At 42.4% G+C, this 25,566-nt stretch overlaps 1 protein-coding gene and 1 long non-coding RNA gene across 11 annotated transcripts in view; both read right to left on the minus strand.

Moving 5' to 3' along the window:
• Positions 1-25,566, minus strand: part of TSPAN4 (tetraspanin 4) — a 519,577-nt gene that overhangs the window by 102,581 nt on the left and 391,430 nt on the right. Inside the window, exon 1 of one of the 10 annotated variants that reach the window (XM_079985193.1) lies at positions 10,418-10,436. The exons of the other annotated variants lie outside the window; for them this stretch is intronic. The gene's annotated coding sequence lies outside the window, so the exon portion shown is untranslated. Of the gene's footprint in view, positions 1-10,417; positions 10,437-25,566 lie in introns of those variants that run through there. 10 annotated transcript variants of the gene reach the window in all.
• On the minus strand, positions 4,143-5,953 carry LOC307221146. The gene is made up of 2 exons (XR_013841320.1): positions 5,463-5,953; positions 4,143-4,422 (listed from the first exon to the last, which is right to left on the minus strand). It is a non-coding gene; the product is annotated as an uncharacterized lncRNA (long non-coding RNA).

The raw sequence follows: 25,566 nt of genomic DNA on the forward strand, positions 1-25,566 counted from the left end.
CTAAACCAACTCCTTCACGGGGCTTTTGTGAACTCTTCAGATGATGATAAGCAAGTGGCTAGTGCTCAGCACGGGTGGTTGTTCTATGGGCAGCCAGTATCTGTTCCCAGTGACCACCAAGAACTCATGGTGTGGATGAGCCTAGAGGAGGGAAGACTCACTTCCTTATCTCCATGACAATAGTGGTACCTCAGGTTACAAACACTTCGGGTTACAGACTCCACTAACCCAGAAGTAGTGCCTAGAGCTAAGAACTTTGCCCCAGGATGAGAACATAAATTGCGCAGTGGCGGCAGCGGGAGGCCCCATTAGCTAAAGTGGTACCTCAGGTTAAGAATGGTTTCAGGTTAAGCATGGACCTATGGAACGAATTAAGTTCGTAACCAAAGGTACCACTGTACAGTGGTAAATTGGGTTGCATACGCTTCAGGTTACATACGCTTCAGGTTACAGATTCCGCTAACCCAGAAATATTACCTCAGGTTAAGAACTTTGCTTCAGGTTGAGAACAGAAATCGTGCTCCGGCGGTGCAGTGGTAGCAGGAGGTCCCATTAGCTAAAGTGGTACTTCAGGTTAAGAACAGTTTCAGATTAAGAACAGACCTCCAGCATGAATTAAGTTCTTAACCTGAGGTACCACTGTATTGCAAAGTGATGGGGGGGGATCAGTTCTCCCTCAAAACAAATCAAATGCAAGTAAAACACAGACCAGGGCACCTGGCTAACTGTGGGAGCACAGAAATGTGCCCTTTTAGGAGTGGGCTTCAGGAGGTACGTAGAAGCTTCTTGGGGGTTGTATACAATCCACAGGCTAGCCATCCCTGCTTTACAGCATCCAAACGCTTTCCATGTCCAAGGGAGACCAGAAAGCAGATAAAAAGTATCTTAAAAGGGGGAAAAAATTAAGTAGACTTGTACACTCTGTGAAATATCTAGAGCGTTGAACTTGCTGTCTTGCTATTTTACTTATACAACTGTATTATCCCCAAAGAGGTACCTACAACAGAGTTATGGGGCATTTGAGAAGAAATGAAAACCAAGGGCAGGTCACACCTCATAATTCAGCTCCATATGTCCCCTGGATACACGTGTAATTACATTAGGAAAACATTTTGCCCCAAAGAAAACAATTAGGGAAGCAATTTACTGTTTGCATTAAAGAAGGATGTCTTAATTCTTCAGATACACACCACAGTAAATGTAAACTGGAACATTTCAGTGAGTCCATACTGGAAGTGATACTGTATTTTTACGTTATGTGTGCAGAAGATGCTTTACGTCCTGAACGTAGCTTGGCAATCTACAGCCAATAAAGCACATTAATTAGATGAAGAATCATAAATGCTTGACAATAATTCTAATCAGTGTTTTAATAGGATGCCATGCTATGTGCTGCATATCTGCAAGAGGAACAAATAAACCCGGGAGACCTGGCCTGTGTGCATGTGTAGCAGCTGACCCACTTCCCCTCCTGCCAAGTTTCAAACAGGCCTCTGCATATGCTGTTTTGGCAGCTGCATCAAGGGAAGAACTGGACGCAGAACCTATAGGTAATCAAAATGCCCCACCCTGGTGGGATAAAGGAAGCCTCATGCAGTGTGCTTATGCTGTCTGATTTGGGTAGAACAATTTTCGGTGCTTAAGTAACATTCACAAGTTTTTGTTAATCAAGGAGGTAAAGATAGAGGGATTCTGTTCTTTTAAAGGGGTTCTGTTCTTTTTCTCCAATAGAAATAATGAGTAATGAGGTGGAGATGGTTAAGGGGAGAGATGGAAGGATCTGTTAACCCCCCCCCCATTCCCTTACTTTTACAATCTTAAATTCTTCATCTTTCTACAACAGATTGCCATTTTAAAAAGGGAAATCCTCATGAAAAGTTATCAGCATACTGGTGTGAATTTCTCCTAACACACAAAGTTTTGTACACACTATTGAGTAACATAACATATTTTTTTTGCAAGGAATTTACCCTAATATAAAGCATTTTGGCGTGTTAGTATCACAATATTGCCATTTTTATGCATACTTTCTCCTTACATATGCATTTTTGTACACATTGTGTGGCTGAATAATTGCATTGCAAAATTAGGAAAAGTGCGAATTTCAAAGAACAGTTACACTTCTGTTTGTATACGCTGTCCTTGCTTTAAAGGGAATATGTATCCAGAAGTGCAACAGTGTTTGTAACTACTCACACACTACTACACACAGTAGGTTCGCTTGCACATAAATGCATATTCAGAGATCTATCCGGCTATAAGTAACTTTCTTCCCTGAAAAAAAATAAATTTGAAAGAATCAGCCAGAAGTTGTCCATGCCACCAGTGCTATAATATCAATGGTCTGTGTGATAAATCAAAGTTGCCAAATTACTGTGCTATCCTTACTAAATTTGTCAGCAAAGTTCAGTTGCTGTACGATGTATCATGGGACCCAACCAGTTACAAAAAGAAAGGCCCATAGGACTAAATATAGCTAATACATTTTTCCTAAATAATCTTGATTACCAAACAACCTCTTAATGCCCAAATCTGTCATAGCCTGACTGGCATGAAACAGCACTTATGTTTAGTTTTATGTCAATATTGTTATGAATAGAAATTATTAGACAGGCATAAAGAAAGCAATATGCCATTAAAAAGGGAGCAAAGTGTACAGAAATTTCGCCATTTAGGTCACTTATCCAAGTGATAAATCTCCAAAACTGCCTCTTTTCATCATTACTGAATGGAAGTATTTGGTACCACTTCCCCTTCTCCCCCATCTAGAAGTGAGTATAAAAAGAGCCGGGAGCAATGGGCAATTGGACAGAAAAGCCCATCTAGGCATAAAGCAAGGATATCTGATATGAGTCCTTGCACCCCCTTCTGCTCCTTTAAACATCACAGCAGCTAATGAGCCTGATTACCAGTGACCCCCTCCTGCCCAGACCCCTGCTCTCAGTCTTTTCCTTATGGATTTGATAGATGTGGTTCTCTCAGGAGATGTCTATGAGCCAATTTGTACAGTGGCCTTACAGCCCCATTACACAGATCGGATAAACGCACAGATCTGTCAGCCTGGCTCCGGTCCCGACACTCTCGCAAAGCACTGCCAAATGACTTACAAAACTGCTGTGTCCTTTCCCTCTTGCCGCACTTCACCCCCGCATGGTGCTCAAACTGGTTTTCTGTTTCCTGCTGCCAAATCGCTTTTGAAACCCCCCTAGGGGCCTGGAGGAGGAGCCACACACCACTTGTTTCCCAGCACCACGGCCTGTTATTGCTTCCCAGGGAAAAATAAGAGCTCGAGCCCTGTGTAAATTGTTAATATCGCTTTCTTTTGTTCATAAAGAGGCATGGCCGATGCCCGACTGCTGTGCCTCGTGCATAATTCATGGCGTTCCTTAATGTGCAGAGCTCTCCTCTGCAGTCCATTTCCCAACATAAAATTTAGCCATAAAAAGCAGGTTCCTTGTGAAACATGAATGTGGCACCTGAATTTTAAGGTGGCCATGGGCTGCTTTAATTTCTCGTAATGGAGGCTTGCGGAGTGTCGGAAAGCAGTTGGCATAGGATGAAGAAGAAGGGCAGAGCAAAAGATGAGCCAGATCTTGCCACTCTGAGGAATGCAGTGCTGCCTTTTCATTTATTAAGGCCTTCCCTGTCTCAAGGATTACTCCAAAGAAGACCCTGCCTTTACCAGCTAATGACCTGGACTGAAACCATTCAGGCTTCATCTACCTGCAGGGCTCAGCTGTATTCAAACACCCCTCCCTTGCACCACCAAAGACAGCCAACTCCAAACAAATGCCAGCATATATTTGTTGGAAAAAAGAATGACCCAGCTGTCATTATCTGCATTGCTGTGATTGCCCAGAAAAGTTGCACGAGCTCCCAGTCAGTACCAGCTTCTGCAGCCCGAAACCAGTGGTCTCTGCAACCACTCCAAACATGCTGGTGTTGTGGATATTGTTGGCACAAACATATTGGGGTTGCAAATGTTTCTGTGATTCAATAGATCCTTTGTGCCCTTCTAATAAGCTGCCTTTCATTTAAGTCATATTGAACACAGATGGGTGGTGCTGGAATTACTTCTTTCACCATTTTGTATTACTGGAAATATTCCCGAAATGAGTCATTTCCCACTACTGATCCCCCTCTCAAATGTACAACATATATTTTATTCACAGGGATAATAACATTGACAACTAATTTTAAACATAAATTCAGGCCGCTTTTAAAATATTTTGCTAAATAAATATATAGTCTCTAAGAGCAAAAGGGGGTAGGAAATGGGGGGGGGTGAGATATACGGTAGGGGAGAACATCAGAAGTGGGATAAATTAAAGCTGGAGCAGTTTAAAAGGTTGGAAGCTCTCCAATATTCTGCAATAAAGTCAGATGCAACAAGGGCATTCCAATGTTATGTCCCAACAGGGGCTGAAAGGAAAAGAGAAATGGTCACAAAGAAAATAAAATCTGCATTTCGTTTATTATTATGTGGGCACTTAAACTGTCAATCCGAATTGGCTTTCTGCCTTCACAAATTAAAATGGCACAACTTTTTTTTTTTTAATATAACAAAAGTGCTCTCTTCTGTCTCCAGAGATCTATCAAACGTTTGCACTTCTTTAAAGGTACAACAGATCAGAAGGTGAGAGGGTCGCTGAAGAAGACAAGTTAATTTAGGTGCACCCCCCTTCCCAGTAAGGCCCTGAAATGTCCATTTCAAGATGAATATGAACAGAAAGTGACTTGCGAAGTTTCTACAGGCAATTGTTCACTTTTGCGGGAGGGTTGGGGAGGATTCTAGGAATTATTTCTTAGGCCTCCTGGGATGCCCACCCAAGCGACAGGAATGTCTGAGGAGAAAAGGCCTAAAAGGTGAGGTGTATAGCTGAATGGGAGGGCAAGTTTTGCAGAGCCAGTGTGGTGTAGTGGTTAGAGGACCAGACTAGGACCGGGGAGACCAGGGTTCGATTCCCTCCACTCGGCCGTGAAGCTCACTAGGTGACCTTGGGCCAGTCACTGCCTTCTCTACCTCACAGTGTTGCTGTGGGGATTCGGTGAGGAGGGGCAGAACCATGTGTGCCAACTTGAGCTCTATGGAGAAAAGATTGGATATGAATGCAATAAATAAGTAATAATAGTATTAGCCCCAGCTTCCTTTCCCAGCTAGCATGAATACACCCTTCTCTCACACACACTGTCTCTTAATCTTCCTCCTTTCCAACCTTCAGGATCACCGCTTCTGTCTAGTGCCTCATATGCACCCTAACCTCTTTTCCTTATTCCTATCCCAGCCCTACCTGGGGGTCAAACCTGCAGCCTTCTGCACGCCAAGCACTGACCTCTGCCCCTTCCCTACAACTGCTACTTCATGCAGCTCTGCCTTTTAGTGTTCATGGAAGAAAATGAAAAAAGCAAAAGTGACCTAATGAATTGTCAAATAATCACAAGACAATGGTTTGACCACTCACCAGAAGCATTTACAGCTCTTTCCCCATTTTGTTTCACAAGGGTTACAGCAGCCCAGCTGGCTCCTGAGTTTTAATGCAAGGATTAGATGAGCAAAGATTCCCGATGTTGCAATGCTTTAAAGGGCAGAAGTTATTTTACACTAGTCCTTCATTATTGAAGTTTCTGTCATTGAATTTATAATTCAAAGACGATCCTGCTCTCATCTGCTTTAGTGAAGCTTGCAAAAGATTCTGTATCATTAATTTTAAAATTCACACAATGTATCTAATACTGTTAGCAGTGTGTGCCAATAAATGTCCTTAGACAACCTTGGGTTTCCTCCCCTCAAAACGGATTGCACAGATATCTTTCACAGCGTACTTTAGTGCAAAATACTCCACTCATTAGGCAATTCCCCCCCCCCCCAATAGCACATACATGTGGTAGAAAGTCAAATTTCTTTTTCCCCCTATACTGGTTCCTATGCTGGTATACTAGTAGTTTAGGGGAGTGGGTGGCATTGTGGTCTAAACCACTGAGCCTATTGGGCTTGACGATCAGTAAGTTGGTGGTTTGAATCAGTGTGATGGGGTGAGCTCCCATTGTTCTGTCCCAGCTTCTGCCAACCTAGCAGTTTGAAAGCCGCCCACCAGTGCAAGTAGATAAATAGGTACCGCTGTGGTGGGAAGGTAAACGGCATTTCTGTGTCACGGTCCTCTGTGTACCAGTAGCGATTTAGTCATGCTGGCCACATGAGAAGCTGTCTGTGGACAAACACCAGCTCCCTCGGCCTGAAAAGTGAGAACGCCGCACCATAGTCACCTTTGACTGCACTTAACAGTCCAAGGGTCCTCTACCTTACCTTTTACCTAGTTTAGGAGAGTTTGAACAAATACCAAGGGTTATATAAGAAAAATTATAAGACCTACCCACCTATCCCACACTATCTAGAAACAGCTTTGGGAGACCAGAAGGGAGGTTTTTGCCCTAAAAGTTCTACCAAACATGTACATTTCACTCCTCTTCAAAACACAAAACAAAAAACCAAATGTGATGGGAGGCTACAGCAGGAATGGATGTGGCTGGCATACATTTATCTGGGTAGGCATTGCATTATGGCCCTGTATCCTGGGGTTTTAATTCGCCACACTGAGATCATTGTTGTTTGTACTTAAAAGAAAAAACCTCACACAAAACTATTAAGAAAATTGCACAGAACATTCACCCCAGTCTGTGAATTACATGGGGGAAAACAAGCTTGCCTTGTACACAATCACCGTTTTGTTCCAGGTGAAATATAGACCAAGGCAGCAGGGAGGGACAAAGGGAGAACACAAGCTTAGCTGAGCCTGCACATGGCAGTAACAATGTCAGATTGCCATCCCCACACAGCTCTGAAAGTTTTGAAATATTAACAGGAACATTTGCACCCATCCCTTCTACAATGTGGTGCAATTTGGACAATGCAAGAAGAGCTTTCTGTTGTGGCTATGCCAGTTTGAAGTATTTGCCAGGTTTAAACAAACTGCAGCCTGTTAACCACACGTGACTCCCAGTTAGTTTTTTTTAAAAAATAAAAATTAAGTGGAATTAAATAAACTTTTGTTTATTTAAACCTTTTTTTATTTAATCGGTAATGGGAAGGAAGACATGCTGAGAATAGGGAGAAGAAAACCATGTGTTGCTGGTATCTGACCTAGGAAATTGGGCAACATTGTGCAGATTGATAGAAACATACACAAGTTGAAAGGCACCTTAGAGGTCATGTAGACCAACCCACTTCTCAATGCAGGTTGGGCAGTGCAAGATGCAATTAAAGTGCCCCTGACAGATGGCTGACTGTACCTTCATTGAAGGATAGTCCATACTCCCAAAGCAGCAGGTACAAAAGACAGCACAATTCAATGGCCAGCTCAATCAAACTTCAACTCTACAATGATCAATGGTAAATCTACAGTGTAGAATAACCCAAAGCATGATGTGTTCAACCAGATCCAAAAATCCCCACAAACTCCATATAAGCAGAATGTCCTCAACTTTGAGGAATTGCTGTGCACCAGTGGTGTAGCTTGGGGGGGGGGCAACTGGGTGCTTGCCCAAGGGGCAAAATTGTTAAGGGCACAAGTTGGGCAAGGGATGCTTCCCTGCCTCCAAACCTCAGCTACTGCTGGAGCTGCTTTTGGTTAAATACACTGAAGTTTCCAAACTGAAATTCAGAAGGCTGTTCTTTGAGGAGCTCCTGCACATTCCAGCTGCAGAAGGCAGCCCAAGAGTGTTCCTGCTTCACATTTGATTGCATGATCTTGCTGGGTAACATTCCTACTCCTGAGCTGCAGGCTGGGCATTGTAGTTTTGGCACCTCACCTCCCAGCTGAAGAGGTGGGCAAGCTGAAAGGGCTCTTTCACAAAACCTGCTCGCCGAGGGAGATGGCGGCGAGACAGCTGTTCCCCCAGAAAGGTCTCTTTCCTGCAGGTGGGCTACAGCGCAGAAACAAACTGGGAGGCAGAGCTGGGCTGGGCCCCACCTGCGTGTTGGTTGTGACTTATGGCTCACATCTGCCTCCCTGCCGAGCGCAGGACAAGGAGGCTTCCTGGAGGCACAGCCCTGGTTCCCCTCTTCCCAGCAATGGAGGTGGCTCCATGCTGTCGGCAGCTGCTCTCTCGCACTCCTTAGCAAGAGGCAGAAGGAGGAGACCACCCAGAGTGCCTCCTGTGAGTGCCTTGAGGCCACTCCCCACAGCCTGAGAGCCTCAGGTTTGGGGGGTGCAATGCTGGCCACCCATGCTATACCACTGCTGTGCACCTAAATCCCCAATTGTGTGCACAGTGCATTTCCTTGGTACTAAAGTCACTGAGGGAGCTACTGCTAGCACAAAGCTTACGTATGCACCAAAGATCACACTTGTGTCACAAAGCTGTTGGGTCAGAGATATTAAGCTGTTTGGTTTTTTAAAAGATGCCTTTTAAAAGCTATCCTGCTTCCTTATTCGGAAATGAATTCTCATTTGCTCAATTACATTTATGCAAACACTAATTTCCAGGAGCCAAGACACTATTTAGTGACAAGGAACTCTGTAGTGAGAATGAAATATGTCAGAGATGGCTGCCAAGAGGGACATGGCAATATATTATATGCTAGCCATTTTATGATTCCCACTTCTGTTTCTCATCTCTCTCTCTTGCTCCCTCATTTTGAATAAGCTTTAAAGGTTCTTTGGAGGTCTTCTTTGGAGGTCTTTAAGCAGAGGCTTGACAACCATATGTCAGGAGTGCTCTGATGGTGTTTCCTGCTTGTCAGGGGGTTGGACTCGATGGCCCTTGTGGTCTCTTCCAACTCTATGATTCTATGATTCTATGATTCTAGGTTATTTTGGTATGAAGTGCATACCTAGAGTTACTGTGCAATTAAAATCTGTTTTAGGTAAAGGTAAAGGTACCCCTGCCCGTACGGGCCAGTCTTGTCAGAATCTAGGGTTGTGCACTCATCTCACTCTAGAGGCCGGGAGCTGGCGCCGTTCGCAGACACTTCCGGGTCACGTGGCCAGTGTGACATCACTGCTCTGGCGAGCCTGCACCAGCGCAGCACACGGAACGCCGTTTACCTTCCCGCTACAAAGCGGTACCTATTTATCTACTTGCACTTTAAGGGTGCTTTCGAACTGCTAGGTGGGCAGGAGCTGGGACCAAAAGACAGGAGCTCACCCCGCCGCGGGGATTCGAACCGCAGACCATACGATCGGCAAGTCCTAGGCACTGTGGTTTTACCCACAGTGCCACCCACGTCCCTGGGAAATCTGTTTTAGTGACAGTTAAAAAGTAGTGTTCTTTTTCCCCATTACATCACATTCCATTGAGATAGAAAGAAAAAAATCCTACAGTTTGCAACTCTTGGAAGGCATATAAAGAGAGTGCCTCCGCCATTCTCAGAGGGTCAAATTAGCAGCAGAGTAAAGCCTTTCCCCATAGTTAGAGCAACAACTCTCCTATATATGCAGAAGAAATACTGTTTTCAAGCACCTAAGGAGAAAAGGGTTATTTAGTCGGTCAAAACCAATTTGTAAGTAAAGATACAACAGAGGTTCACATACACTTCTGTTTGGGGGCTTCTAAAAGTAGAGTTAAAAGTTCTCAATAATCTTACATCTTACTACTTTATTCTAGTTTCCAGTTACAGAGTTTCACCATTTTACTCTAGTTTCTTGTTCTCTCCCCTTCCTGTGTATTCTGCATCAGAGAATAATTTGATGCGGAAAATGTGTTAGCTGTATCATGAGTTTCACGATAACCTGTGGCTAAGGTAACAGGGAAAACTGGCTGAATTATGGGAGAAATGGAACTTATTTTCACAATTTAGTTGTTAAAATTGTTGTTAACAATTTAGTTGTTAAAATATAAAGTAAAGCTTTATATGATCGCTCAACAAATCTGTTCAATATTAACAGATGTTCATATTTAATCACTCTGAAAGCATAGCTATATTACGATTACTCAAAATACTTGCAAAATCTCTGCATCAGCCATAATAGGCCATTTTAGCTAATTGTCCTGAATGCGTGTTGAGAAGGTCATCACTTCTCTTTAACTTTTTAGCAGAATTAAGTTTCCAGTAAGAAGTAAGGTAAAGGTAAAGGGACCCCTGACTGTTAGGTCCAGTTGCAGACGACTCTGGGGTTGCAGCACTCATCTCGCTTTATTGGCTGAAGGATCATGACTAAGCCGCTTCTGGCGAACCAGAGCAGTGCATGGAAATGCCATTTACCTTCCCGCCAGAGCAGTACCTATTTATCTACTTGCACTTTGATGGGCTTTCAAACTGCTAGGTTGGCAGGAGCAGGGACTGAACAATGGGAGCTCACAGCTGGAGGCCCAAGGTTGGGAAACACTGGTTTAGACCACAGCATAAGAAGTACTTGAGTCAATAAAGACAGAGAGGCAGTATCAGATTATCTTAACAAGATTCTTATGATTCACTTACTGTGTTCCCTGGGACGACGGAAGAGTGAAGCTATTGTTGATGACACCATGAAAGTTCAGTTTGCCCATAAGGAATTGTGATGTCATTCCACTTTGAAAGGGATGCTTCTCATGATGAAGGGGTAAGGTGGTGTCCAACTTAGTGTTTTATTGATCACTGTATTGACACACCCTGCTGATGACTGCCTGCTACTCTGAAGGCACATCTGTTTTGCTTTTAGCCATATGGATTTGGTAACTTTGATCTGTGACTTAAGTACAAATCAAAGTATACCAAATGGAAGAAACATCAAGCAGGAGAGCACCTGGCTCCCCACACATTAGCAGATCTCTAGCCCCAAAAGGAAGAGAGTAGAAAGGACAGCATCCAGTCAACTGCTCATTCTATACCTACGAATGGAAGATACTTCAAGCTGATGCTGTGCCAAAATCTATCTTTAACTTTCTCGAAAGTGTTCTTCCTCTGCAAAGGAGGCCTTCATTTTTCTGCCTCATTTCCAGGGCACTTAAAAATGTCAACACTGCAGGGGAGGCGATCTTAATTTTTCATTGTGAGATGGCCGAGGGTGGTGTGTGTGTGTGTGTGTGTGTGTGTGTTTCTTTTCAGTAAACCTTTATCCCAGCATTCTGTAACCTCCCAGCCTGCTCACCCTTCCTGATCTGAAAAAGCCCTATGGAAGAAGCTAACTCGTTATGCCTTGTCTTCAGTTAAGGAGCAGGCGCCTAGGAAGGCTGCAGAATGCAGACTACCAATGAGACCAACGGTAGAATGAAAGGGCATTTTGGCCACCTCAAAAGTAAGGCAAGATTGACAAGACCACATGCATGAGAATTTCACCAAAATTTTCTCTCCCCCTTGATAAATTTTAATGTAATCCCCCCCCCAATAAATTGACATAGAATGGCTGGGGGAAATGCAGGAGAAAATTTTGGCACAGTACAGCTTCATGCTGAGCAGCACAAGGTTCCTCTCTATTTAGCTCCTTGGGCATTAGAAGAGTTCTGCAGCCCCAGAGGAAACCCAGCAAAAGGTGATGCCTATGGAAACTGTCGCTCTGGGGACATGCAAGTGTATGTGAACAGTAGTTTGTAGCCAGGAGGGGAAATGGTGTGACAGTTTTCTTTAATCAATTACTAAACAATAGGAAAGGAACAATTATACTCGAGAGGAACAGGCTGCAGTAGAACTATTACTCTTAGTGAGTCTAAGGTATAAGAAACTGGGTATGTAGACAGTAGTTAAAAGTAGTTGACGATCTGATAGGATGATCTGGTAGTCAAAAAAGGATGTAAATCTAATAAATAATGAATGTAAACATAATAAATAATAAAATAATTCAAATGTCTAGAATGAGACCCATTTGAATTCCAAAATCAGCATCCACATTTCATTTGGTTGCAGGGTGGGCTGGGGAAAGCAAGTTAGAAAGGATAATGTGCCTTCAAAAGTATCAGGGATCAATCCTCTGTCAAAAAACAATTGCAGTTCAGCAAGGACACCAAAGCTTTAGAATCTCAAACTGGACATTCTAAACAAAACACTTCTCAGTGTAATTTCAGCACATACATTTCTATGGCATTCCATCTACTTATACTTCCTTTCAAGACATGTAATTTGAAACCCACTTCACTGTATGAGTTTACTTTCAACTTCAATTATATTGCTCTGTAATTCTATCAAGTGTTATTCATACAACCCCCATTACAAAACAACCTATAAACTGCAAAATTGCTTTCCCTGGAGTGGGCTGGTTGCTTTCAGCAGTGCTACTTTAAGGTAAGTGACTTCTGAATTATTTCCACAGATTCTCATTGCCTGACAATTTGTACTATTTTCACAATTATGTGAGATGGGGACTGGCTATTATCCCTATTTTACAGATGGAGAACTGGACCTCTGACTAAAGGTCACACTACAGTTCTGTTGTACAACACAACATTAAAACTGGAAGACCTATATCTTCAGCCATCATCATAAATACTTGAATGTCTTTTCTCAATTTATACATAGAAGTAAAGGGAGGCTTGTGTACATTCTATGCCAAATTAAGAAAAGAGCAAGTAAAACCCATAAAATTTATATTCCAAACGTAAAAGTTTGCTTTCCTGAGATGAAGGAAAGACAGGATGAAGGAAACCAGGGAACAAAGATTGCAGAGGATAAAGAGAAAGGAGTGTAGTAATATTTTCTGGGTGTATAAGGAAAGAGGTGGAATGAGAGAACCAGAGATTTGGAACAGAGACATCTATCTTCCTGCAGGGTAGATTCAAGCATGGTCTTTTAGCCAGCAGCTCAATGAATTGACTTCACCCCCAAAGACGCACTCCTCCATTGTCTCCCAAGACAGACGGATGTCAACAACTGCGCATCAAGTTGCCAGTCAGCACTCTAGTGGCAGCGTTTTGCACTAGATGCAATTTCTGCATAGTCTTCAAGGGCAGCCTTAGATAGAGTGCATTGCATTAGCTGAGACGGGAGATAATCAGAGCAGGCGAAATTGTGGTCAGGCTGCCTTGTTCCAGGAATGGCTGTAGCTGGCAAACTAGCTGTAGCTGGAAAAGGGCATTTCTAGCCACTGACGCCACTTGAACCTCAAATGATAAAGATGGGTGAAGGAGCAGTCCCAGCCAACAAACCTGGTTTCTTATGAAACAGAGCTGGTTTGCAACTTTTTTGAGTAACTAATCATGAACAAAACAGTGGCTACTTTTGAAATGAATAAGGCTATCTTGATAGAAATATTAAGATTGATCCCCTTGATTCACACACCACTGGAGTTCATTTTCTAAGTCTAGTGCCAACTGAAATATCGATCGAAACATAATTTCATGACAGCCGTCTTGGATTCCAATACACTAGCAGCTTACACTACCTGCCAGATTGATAACATGACTTTTTAGATGCATGTAGTCCACCTCTAACTGAAGTACACATTTACTGCTCCTGGCGATGAATTAATTGATTTATGTATTCTGTGCAAACACACACCATATAATATTCAAGGCAGCTTCTGTATAATGTGAAATTTAAGAGACTATTCCAATCACTTTTTACCCTACTATTGGTTTAGCCATGCCAGTTCTATTAGCAACTTCACATTCAACCATAATTTTGCGTTTTGGTTGCTGACATTTATCTTTGTCATGTTGTATATTTCTGGGTAAATGGAACAATCTATAACCCTTCCTACAGTTGTTTTAAGACAAGTGTTGCTCCAGTCAATTTCCTCAGTTAAGTATCATCTTTCTGCCTCCATTATGCATGCAAAGCCACTCTGCCTTTGCAAAGCTGCTCAGAGCCTTCTGCGTTATTTTAATTATTTTTGCTTTAAGGGAAAGAACATTGACTTGAAAATATGATAAGAACCCATTGCACACTTCATTTCAGCCATCTATGGAGCTATTAAGGACATTATGTTTCCATTTTCATAGGACAGAGCCCTATATTTTAAGCACAATGCAATAGCGGATTGTTAATCAAGGGTATATCAAAACTGGATTGCAGTTTTTATTAAAGAAGGATATCAAAACTATTGCAACCTGATTATGGTATCATGGTGTTTTGTTTTTAAAGGGTTGTTTCCTAATGTGCTGGAAGCTGCAAGTATAAGTTGTGATGGCCGCATTGCCTAGCCTACTGAATTAAGTAGCATGGTTCCACGTAACTTCACATAACTGCAATGCAACCATTTCATTCAAGGCACACTTTTAACGTGGATGCAGAGCACGATCCAACAAGTATGCTCCAAAATATTCTCAATGTCACATTGATTGATGACCTAATGCTGTTCTCATTCTCTATACTACTAGCTAAACTATAGTACTATTGGGCTTAAATATTCAGTATGTCACAAAAGAGTAACAAGACACAACATGAGAAAACCCACATGTTTGATTTTTTAATGGAAGTAAGAATTAATTCTATTATTCTATTCTATCCTATGCCTTTGAATCATCATCAGATGAAATAAGTTACACACCAAATAATATGGGTATCTGGCTATAAAGACCAGCTGCAGCTGTGGGTGAGTGAGTGCCAGCCTGAGCTTCCCTTCTTAGCTGGCACTTTCTACCCGTTCTCTCTTGTCTCATGAAACCTTGTGTCTAAGTCAACTGCCTCTTCTTAGCTCAAGGCCCTGCATCCTTCCCTTCTGTTCCATTCATTCCTGCACCTCACTCAGGGCTTATCTGCACTCACCTTTCCGCCACTCTTTCCATGCAGACATCCAGGCTTTAACACTCCATGTCCAAGCTGGTATGAGTTTGTATTGTGTGTGTTTGTCCTGTGATCACCCGCTCTTTAAAGCTCAATCGGAGCAAACAGCAATCCGCGGAAAACACAGGGAAAGTGTGGGGCAGAAAGCAACAACGCATGCTCAGACAGGGAGCATGGAAAGAGTGGGACAGAAAGTAAATGTGGATAAACCCAGTCTGTTGTCCTCCTAGACAGTAGCAGTGCTGACTGCTGCCAGATTTGTAATGCTATTTTGCCTAAATAACTTACAATAAGGTTGTGGTTTACGTCTATTTAGTCACAATGAAAATAGCATGCAACTGTTATTTGAAATTGCCTGAATTTGCATCAAAACCTTGTGAACAGTTTATTTCAACTCTAGAAACTTTTTAATGCGTCTCAAGACAGTGTCAAGGAAAAGACTCAGGCTTATAAATAAAATATTGCGCTACAAAACGTCTGTGGCAGAATGCTTGTCAAAACTCTCCTTCAGGTCATTGTATAATTATAATCCTTCATCATAAATGGCAGCCCTCAACTACTTTTACAAAGTGTTTGCTATTCTAACCCCATTCTATCCTCTAGACTTTAGGAGGGACGGCCAACTGGAGACCCCCAGGCTAAATCTGGCACCTGAAGCAACTGCATCTGGCCTACAGTGACTCTACTGAATTTCAATCAAGGTTAAATTAACAAAAGAAAAGTACAAGAGTTTCACTTATAAGAAAAAAGATATAACTAGGTTTGCATTTGTGTTTTCCTATACAGGCTAGATATTGATTTGGTTAATTGCGTATCCCATCTTCTATGGCAATAAAGTAGAGCTAATGAGTGGGATTCACCGAAGGAGCCCCATTGACAGAAGCCCTGCTTAAGCACTTCTGTTTGTGCAAGAGGGCTTGCTTTCCCCACTTTCCTCATCTACAGAAGGGGGTGGGGTTCGTTCCATAGGGCAAGCTGCAATGTTTGTGCAGATGGAACGTTTGTAATAGCATGACATTGAATGCCACCCATGAAACCATTCAAGTTCCCTCTGTAATGACAGAGAGCACTGACAACTCGCTTCATGAGAGCATATCTCAGAAAGCCTTGACATTCTTTACTTATACATGAACACACACACACACACACACACACACTGATGACCTCATGTCTCATTACGTACCATCATGTACCATGTACTATCCATATTTTTTCGTATTTGTATACCACTTTCAAGGCAGGCCTCATAATAATATGTTTACAAATTGATGTTTACAAATTTATCTGGGCAGCCAATTTTCAGAAGGACAGTCTACAGGGCATTACGATTTACAGTGTTGAAAGCTTTAGTCAGGTCAATAAACGCCAAATACAGGGGTTGGTTTTGCTCTCTGCATTTTTCTTGAAGCTGCCGAGCGGTGAAAATCATGTCCACTGTCCCCCTAGAAGGCCAAAAACCATTTTGGGATTTAGGAAGGGTCACCTCGGATATTGTTATGAGACGGTTTGCTAAAATCCTTGCAAGAATTTTGCAGGCCGCAGCTAATAGAGAGATGCCTCAATAGTTTCCACAATCAGTTCTGTCACCTTTTTTTTAAAGAGATTGATAATTTTGGCATCTCTAAAGTCTGCTGGGATATCTTCTCTTTCCCAGATTTTTTCAATGAGCTTGTGAAGTTGTTGTGTAAGTTCAATTCCTCCTACTTTGAAGATTTCAGCAGGTATCCCATCAGGTCCACTGGTTTTATTGTTTTTCATTTGGGTAATAGCTGTACACAACTCTCCCAGATTTGGAGATGCTCATCTCTAACTTGTTTTTTCAGAATTTGTGAGAGGACCTCAGCAGCTACGGGGGAGTTGCGTTTAAGGAGATGTTGGTAATGTTCTTTCCAGCGCAGTGCAATAGTTTCATTCGTCTCCTCCATGATAATATGACAGCAACAACCGCAGATAACAATGGCTCTCAAAGGTGTAACATTGGAAAATGTTGATCACTTCTCCTACTTAGGCAGTTATCTTTCCACAAGCGCCAACATTAATGACAAAATCCAGCATCACCTGAGCTCTGCAAGTGCAACTTTCTCCCAATTGAAGTACAGAGTGTTTTAGGACTGGTACATTCGTAGGGAAACCAAAATGCTTGTTTACAAAGCTATTGTACTACCAACCTTACTATATGCTTGTGAAACATGGACCACTTATAAATAAATGCCATCTCCAACTCCTCGAAAGATTCCATCAATGGTGTTTCCGAAAAATTTTACATATCACTTGGGAAGACAGGTGAACTAATATCAGTATAGTGGAAGAAGCAAAGATCACCAGTGTTGAAGCAATGATTCTTCAACATCAACTTTGTTGGACTGTCATGTTGTGCGGATGCCTGATGATCGCCTTCCAAAGCAACTACTCTATTCCGAACTTAAAAACTGAAAGCATAATGCTGGTGGTCAACAAAAGAGGTTTAAAGACTGCCTCAAGGCAAATCTAAAAAAATAGTATAAACACTGACAACTGGGAAACAATGGCCTGTGAGCGCTCCAGTTGGAGAACAGCCTTTACCAAAGGTGTCATGAGCTTTGAAGACACTCGAACTCAGGACGCAAGGGAGAAACGTGCTAGGAGGAAGGCATGCTTGGCAAATCCACACCGTGATCAACTCCCGCCCAGAAACCAATGTCCCCAACTGTGGAAGGACGTGTGGATCCAGAATTGACCTCCACAGTCACTTATGGACTCATTTGTTAAAACCGTGTTTATGGAAAACAATCTTACTCGGCTACGAGTGATCTCCAAAGAAGAAGACATAATAATATGCATCTTTTTTTCCTTTTCTTTTTTAAAGGAGGGCAGGTGTGAGCTACCTGTGTCTGAAGCCTCAGCCTAATTTCACACAGGTGAAAAGGAAGAAGAGGGAAAAGAGGGTGGCAGAGAGAGGGAGAGAAAATGAGTGCCCTGTTCACTTTGGGCTCTAGCACCATCCATTGCCAGCATTGTTTTATTTAACAAAGTTCAACTAATTTTTATTCAGAATACACCTACTGAAATTAATTGACTTAACTTAGTAATGATAATTCATTCCTGAATAAAATAGTTGAGCCCAAAATTTATACACCACTTAATTGTAAATAGAACCTCTTAGCATGCAGCTCTTAATAGATTACTCCTCATGGTTTGGGGCCCTGAGCAGGAAGCAGGTTCCCCATCCTTGCTCTGGAGCAAGGAATAGCACCCTTATAAAGCAAACACCAAGAATGGCTCCAAGCATCATCCAGTAACCTTTTGTGTTTCATTTTTGGTATGTATCTTAAAACACGCTTTGTTGTGTTTTAAAATTCTGTAAGCTGTCCTGGGAATTTTACTGGATGGGTATAAATTCCACAAACATTTGTTGATGTTAGCACTGTTTCAGGGGGAAGTTCCTAGGCCTAGTGTCAGGGAACTGCCATCAGAGCGCAGGGTGGTGGAGAGGCTCTCAGATGATGGGAGACCCTCGGATGCTGGGGAGGGAACCAGCCGGGAAAGAGGGAGAGCTTCCGCTGAAGAAGGAGGGGGGAAAGAGGCGTCCGAGGTAAGGCTCAGAGACGCTTCCAGCGAGACCAGTGGAGAGAGCTCAGGACCTCCCCTTGGAACGCCCACTCTGCGCAGAAATCAAGGCGGAGACTTTCTGTCAAAGAGCTTTTATGTTGGAAGAAGTTCAGGAAACGCCCACTGACGGATTCTGCCAGTGATTAAGACAGCCACAAACTGAGGGCTGTCCGGCTAGGGAGAGTTTTAACCAACGGCTCAACTTGGAGCGTTTTGGGAGCTTACGCACAAGCAACCCCTTATCCCATTACACCTAGTAAAGAAACAGAGCAAAATTACTGGCACCATCAGCATGTACTAATGAATCATCATCCATGCTGAAACGTTGCAAAATTGCTATAATTAATTATCTGTATGTTCTCACTCCTAATAGTTACAATTCTCAGAATGCTCCTTGTTTGTAAACTACAAAATGGAAAGAAACACACACACACACACACACACACACACACACCCCACGGAGGCTATTCAAGAACACCTTGAGGACGTTTATTTGTTATAGCTCATATAATTTCCTGGGAACCCCAGGCAAAAAGTCTCATCTTTTTTATTAAGTCATTTTCATTATAACAACATTGCAATCATCATCATCACCATCACCATCACTGCATGAGCAAAGCACACAACCCCAACCCTGTATATACTGTACTGTAGATCAAAAACGTGGCAAAAAGCAAAAGCAAAACCCAAAAGGCATCTTAAGAAGAAAATGAAACTGTTTGGGGGAGTAGTTCCAGGAGTGTTAGGAGACCTTCTCTCCCAACAAGGAGAGCAAATCTACAGATGTTTGCATCTCTCTCTCTCTCTCTCTCTCTCTCTCTGCCATCAGATAAATGTGAGAGGCTTGAGATTGTGTGTAGGTTATTATCCAACCAGTGCATTCAACTATAAGATCTATTGCCATGTGATGTTAAGCAATTTTTAAGACAATGAATTTTTCTAAGTGAGTCTATGTGAAGATACAGCATATAGTCAAAACTATGTATATACAGTACTGCATTTTATTAATATGACAACCCTTCATTTTCATTATTTGGTATATCATAGAGAATCACTGAGACTGTGACTTATTCCTGCCAGGAAGACTTACGAAATCAGTCTTGAGCAAGACAGTAGCAGGTTATGAGCATAAGATGGCCTATCCAGTCCAGCTTCCTGTTCTCATCAAATGCCCATGGGGTGCCCCAAAGCAGGACATGAGTGCAATAGCCCTCTTGTGACTTGTGAATCTTAGCAACTGGTATTTAGAGGAAAGTTGTGATCTTGTCACTTCTGTGGACTGTGAGACATGTAAATGTGCAATAACCCCACTGAAAGCAACTCTTACCTGTGGTGTCTCCACAGCTTCTACTGCTCATCTGCGTTTGGAAACTCTACTTCCTTTCAAAGAATGGGGCTCTGCAGGGACAGCCTTAAGAGAGGGTGAGCTGGGTGTGTGCCCTGGGTGCCAACCTGAAGTTTAGTGTTTATGAGTGTACAGTGTACAGCCATAGCTCGGGTTGAATGTGCTTTGGGTTGAGCATGTTCAAGTTGTGCATCGCAGCAACCCAGAAGTAATGGAGCACGTTACTTCCAGATTTTGCCGTTCACACATGCTCAGACGCTCAAAATGACGTCATGCGCATGTGTGGAAGCAGCAAAACACGACCCATGCATGCGCAGACGCCATCGCTTCTTACGTTCGCTTCAGGATGTGAACGGGGCTCTGGAATGGATCCTGTTCGCATCCCAAGGTACCACTGTACTAGGGCAAAATTACTGAGAGGTATCTCTGAGTCATTTGTTGAACATTGTTAGCAGCGCTTTTCTTCTAGAAAAATGGGGATGGTATTCACCATGAAGTTGTTACAGTAAATGCCATAATTTTAACCAGTGCTTTTCTTCGGGGGGGGGGGGAGTGCCGGTACTGCATACCCTTGAGTATCCCCAGAAGAAAGGCCCTGGTTATTAGGAAAGCCTGGTAGCAATGAAGTCTGTTACACTACCATGCTTTGAAGTCTTGCGCAACTTGGCAACATGGCAAAACAGAAATGGAGGGGTTGGGGAAAGGTACTATTTTTCCTAGGACTGGTCCTGGATCATTGCACCATCTCACTTCATTTTTAAGCCTTGCCTCTTTTATAGGCAGTACAAAGGTGCCTATTTTTGTATATATTCAATTCAGAATTTCTCATTGGGGGCAAGTGGAATTTGAGGGACGGGGCCATCTTGACCTTCTATCAAGGATTTACATGCATTTGTCTGGGGATACATACCTAACCACAAAAGTTTTACAAATAAAAGGCTAGGTCATTAAAGCTCCTCGCATCATGCCATCCATTATTCCACATCTTTTTATTTATTCTGATTACATACAGATATGACAAACTGGTAGGGTCACTACTTATTTTTTAAGGAGCGATGGATGAAAACTGTGGACCCAGTTGCCATTTGTCTCTTCCTCTCCCCAAGTTCTCTTTTAGCAGCCATTCTTTCTGGTTATACTACAGGGAGAGATGAGATAGTGCAGGCAGCTCCGTCCGCTCAGCTGGGACCAGAACTCCACTCTCGGAACTTTCTCCTCAGCAGCCAATTCTACCTGGCCATTTTGTAACTAGAACCTTTGGGCACCTGAAATGGCTTGCTTTTTCTCTTTTCTCCTTATACTTTCCCCCTCCTTCCTTTTACATTGTGTTATTTCGACTGTAAGCCTCAGGGCAGAGCCATGTCATTTTTTAAATCTTTGCACTGTGTCTAGAAAATTTACTAATACTAGTAAAAATATGATAATGGGCAAAGATAAAATTGAAGTAGTGATAGTCAGGAAGATTTAGATCCGCTGTGGCTCTTACAGCCCATTGGCAACTCTGTAAGATAGGAAACAGAGCCTTGCGCCTGTGCATTCTGCTGCTTCCAATTAGCACTGTACACACAGATGGCTAATGACTCCATTGCATTACAGATACACTGGTCTATTGCTTTTTACTCATGCTGATTATATACAGTGGTGCATTTCTCTAAGCAAGGTGTAACTCTGGGAAGTATTACTGCTAACGGGAAGAACAATATTGGTAACTCGGCAAAGGAAGACAAACTAAGGTGGTGCAAAATGGCCAAATATTTCCATCTGCTCCACAAACTGGGATGCATCAAATGATAGTCTGGGCCAACCTTTCTGTTGTGTATTTGCACACAGACACTGGCAGAGAAAGGCAGGCTTACATTCCTACAGAACCAGAAGAAACATTTGCTGTCAGAGGATTGGGTTCAAAGAACACATCTCCTGGGGAGGTCGAGCAAAGCAAGACTCTTCAGATGAAATGAACTACCTTGCCAGCTTCTTATGGCAGGATGTCACTCTCAGTAGCCTTTCTCCTGTTAAGACGTGTGCCCTAAGTAGCAGAGACTATTTTAAAACCATTCTCTTTCCAAAGCAATGTAAACATTATTTTCTATTATGTGCAACTGAGACAATTAAATGGGCAGACATCGCAAGGACCTTAGCAGACAGATATTTGCATTGCTTTGTATAATCATTATTCCTAAGGACTGCACTTCTTAAGCACCAATTCTCAATGTGCAGTTATGTTCCTAATGCAAATATGGAAAGGATGGGAATATAAATGCATGCTTATTTGGTATGCTTTTATATTGCTTCCTATAGAAAGTGTCTGGCTCTTCCTGCCCTATTAAAAATGCAATAATATTTAGCTACTTAAGACAACTGTGCAATGTTATCTCAGTATTACAAATGCAAACTGAGAAATTCAAAGTATCTTCAAATGTTATATGAAAAGGCTACTCCTGCAGGAAACACTGTAATGGTACTGTGTCATTTCATGAGCAGTGGCACCTCAATTGGATGTGGGATATTGCTCCTTGAATTTCAGAAATGGCTCCCAATAGCATCATTCAAGCAAATTCCTTCAGACACCACAGTTACAGCCATCTCTGTGGGTACAGGTAACTGGGACAGTTTGTCCTGCAAATACTCTAAGTGTAGTCTGTTTAAAAGCCACATAAGATGCTTGCCGCTACATTATAAGATAGTGATCTACTCAATAGTCAAACCCCTAGCCATGCTCAAACCCATGGTTTCAAAATGAAGGCAAGGGTAACATTTTTTAGATCCGTAGGGGCAATTTGTAATTCCAAATCAGCTCAAGTGTCCAGGGCTCCCTTTGCCACCTCCAACCCTTCCTCCAGTGACTAGTAGAAAACTTTCTGCCATTTTTCAGCAACTTGGACTATCTAGACGCTGCTCTTCTTTTTTGGCCAACTGCGCCCTCCCTCCCAGAGTCCATTCCATGGTCGGTCCTGCCACCCTCAGGAGGAAGCTTGCTAGTTTCAGCCCAAATGTACTTTTCTGTTTCTGGGATGAACTCCGATTGATATCAGTCAGTTTGACCTGATGAAAAACTAGTGTTATGGAACGCCAATTCACTAGTGCATATTATCAGCAACACATTCTCCACCTTGCAAGCATTTGCAACTGTTTTAAAATGTTTGCTTTCAGTGAACTGAAAAATCAAGCACAAATTAGTAAAGGTGTGTGGTACTTTTTAAAAGGCAGGCAGTTTTTCTAGAGTACAAGTTGGAGAACTTCAATCAGTCAATGTGTGACTTGTTGCACATGAAAACTGGCTCACTATATGAGACAAACAAGCAGTGACTTCTCTTTCATGTCAACGCTGCTATCTTTATGCTTAACAGCAGCATTCTGTAATCATCATGACCACCAAAAGATACCTAGAAAATGGGAAATGCACTATAACGCCAACTGAAGAACTGTAAAGTTGAAACACTGTTGGAATAGGCATACAGTAACAGTTTAATCTCTTCAGCCATTATCTGCTAACCATCCCATATTTATGAAGTTTGGTTAGTTGTTGGACTCCTTTTGTTTCTCACAGTCTGTATTCCAAGGTCCTAAATTGTAGTGGCTCACTTGTGCCCTTCCGGATCAGTAGCTATGCCGGCTGTGGATAATTGGAGTTGGAGCCCAACAACATGGGGCAGGGGGCTGGTTAGCCACCCCTGTGCTAAAATTGTCACAGCACCCACAAGGTATGGGTGAAAAAAGCAAGGATATGTTGTTCCATTAGAATCCAAGTAATCATGCAAATTTGTGTCAATGTAAAAAATCTCCCCCCCCCCCATGCTAAAAATGGTTGGCTTAATTAAAATATTTGAAGGCAAAAGCTTTGCTGAATCCACACCTGCCAGTAGGTTGGTTTTATAACCTGATCCTGTGGCAGATAACTACAACAAATCTGGTGCTTCTGCTAATTAGAATATTAATTACCCTGAGATTCTTTTTCTGTTAATCTTATTGATGCAAATATTATTAATTCTATTAAGCCCCCATATTGATGCTGACTGACACCATGCATAGTACTCTCCCCTTAATAACTTGCAGTGCTGAAGGCAAATTATCAATCTCCCGCCAGTAGCAACTTGTGTGCTTTAGGCATTCATGAATCGATTATTTTTGCTTCCGGTAAAAACAATAATTAACTACCGCAATGCTATAATGTAAATAAACCTATTGGGGGGGGGGGGGAGGGCACAATACAGGAGTGTCATGCTCAAGATCTCTCTTGGTTTGTTTGATTATTTTAATAATCAGCAACCTCATGTGTCTTTTGATGAGAGCAGCCAAAAACAGAATTAAGGGAAAACATGTGGTGGATTGATTTTCTTTTTAAAAAAGAAGTTTATTCCTGCTCAACAGAGCATGTAAAAAGAATGCAAATTTATATGGTGAATGAAGTTATATTCTTTGTCCTAGGAAAGTTTACATTAAGAGCTTATGTTGTAATATATTTGTTATGAGAATTATAAGGTCTAAGATATAAATGTTCATAAATGTACCAGGCAAACACACACACACACACACACACACACACACACACCCCACATGTCTGAAACAGTACAGTGGTACCTCGGGTTAAGAACTTAATTCGTTCCAGAGGTCCGTTCTTAACCTGAAACTGTTCTTAACCTGAAGCACCACTTTAGCTCATGGGGCCTCCTGCTGCTGCCGTGCCGTGCCGCCGGAGCACAATTTCTGTTCTCATCCTGAAGCAAAGTTCTTAACCCAAGGTACTATTTCTGGGTTAGTAAAGTCTGTAACCTGAAGCGTATTTAACCTGAAGCATATGTAACCAGAGGTACCATTGTACAGGAAAACAGTCCTAAAGCCACTTTGACTCTTTCAGTGACCTCAAATATTGTCTCTGTGCTCACAAATCCATTTTTAAGGGCACATTTGGGTATGAATAGGGTGAGCCTGTGACCTGGACTCAGGAATTAAGTATTTATCATCACAAAAGAATAGCCAGGCTCTCCAGGTAAACCCATCAACAGGTTTCCTGCCAGACAGGATTTTGTTGTAGGCTGCTCCTTCTGTGATATATGTATGATGTATTGGGGGTGGTCTTGAGGTAAAGGGTGGAAATTTCAAAAGGCTATATGAGTTTGCACACCTTTGTTCTGGGTCTCTCCTGCCTCATGTAAAGTATTGCACTTGGGCAAAAAAAATGAGAATCACAAATACAAGATGGGTGACACCTGGCTTGAGAGCAGTACATGTGAAAAGGATCTAGGAGTCTTGGTTGACCACAAACTTGACATGAGCCAACAGTGTGACGCGGCAGCTAAAAAAGCCAATGCAATTCTGGGCTGCATCAATAGGAGTATAGCATCTAGATCAAGGGAAGTAATAGTGCCACTGTATTCTGCTCTGGTCAGACCTCACCTGGAGTACTGTGTCCAGTTCTGGGCACCACAGTTCAAGAAGCACACTGACAAACTGGAACGTGTCCAGAGGAGGGCAACCAAAATGGTCAAAGGCCTGGAAACGATGCCTTATGAGGAACGGCTAAGGGAGCTGGGCATGTTTAGCCTGGAGAAGAGGAGGTTAAGGGGTGATATGATAGCCATGTTCAAATATATAAAAGGATGTCACATAGAGGAGGGAGAAAGGTTGTTTTCTGCTGCTCCAGAGAAGCGGACACGGAGCAATGGATCCAAACTACAAGAAAGAAGATTTCACCTAAACATTAGGAAGAACTTCCTGACAGTAAGAGCTGTTCGACAGTGGAATTTGCTGCCAAGGAGTGTGGTGGAGTCTCCTTCTTTGGAGGTCTTTAAGCAGAGGCTTGACAACCATATGTCAGGAGTGCTCTGATGGTGTTTCCTGCTTGGCAGGGGGTTGGACTCGATGGCCCTTGTGGTCTCTTCCAACTCTATGATTCTATGATTCTATGATTCCTGAGTGTGGTTATGAGACCCTGTTGCAACAGTTAATAAAGATCAGGCTTACTAGCTGCTTTGCTTCTCAATATTATCGGGCTGGCCTGTTA

Source organism: Podarcis cretensis (genome assembly GCF_951804945.1).
Source record: "Podarcis cretensis genome assembly, chromosome: 1".
Taxonomy (NCBI): domain Eukaryota; kingdom Metazoa; phylum Chordata; class Lepidosauria; order Squamata; family Lacertidae; genus Podarcis; species Podarcis cretensis.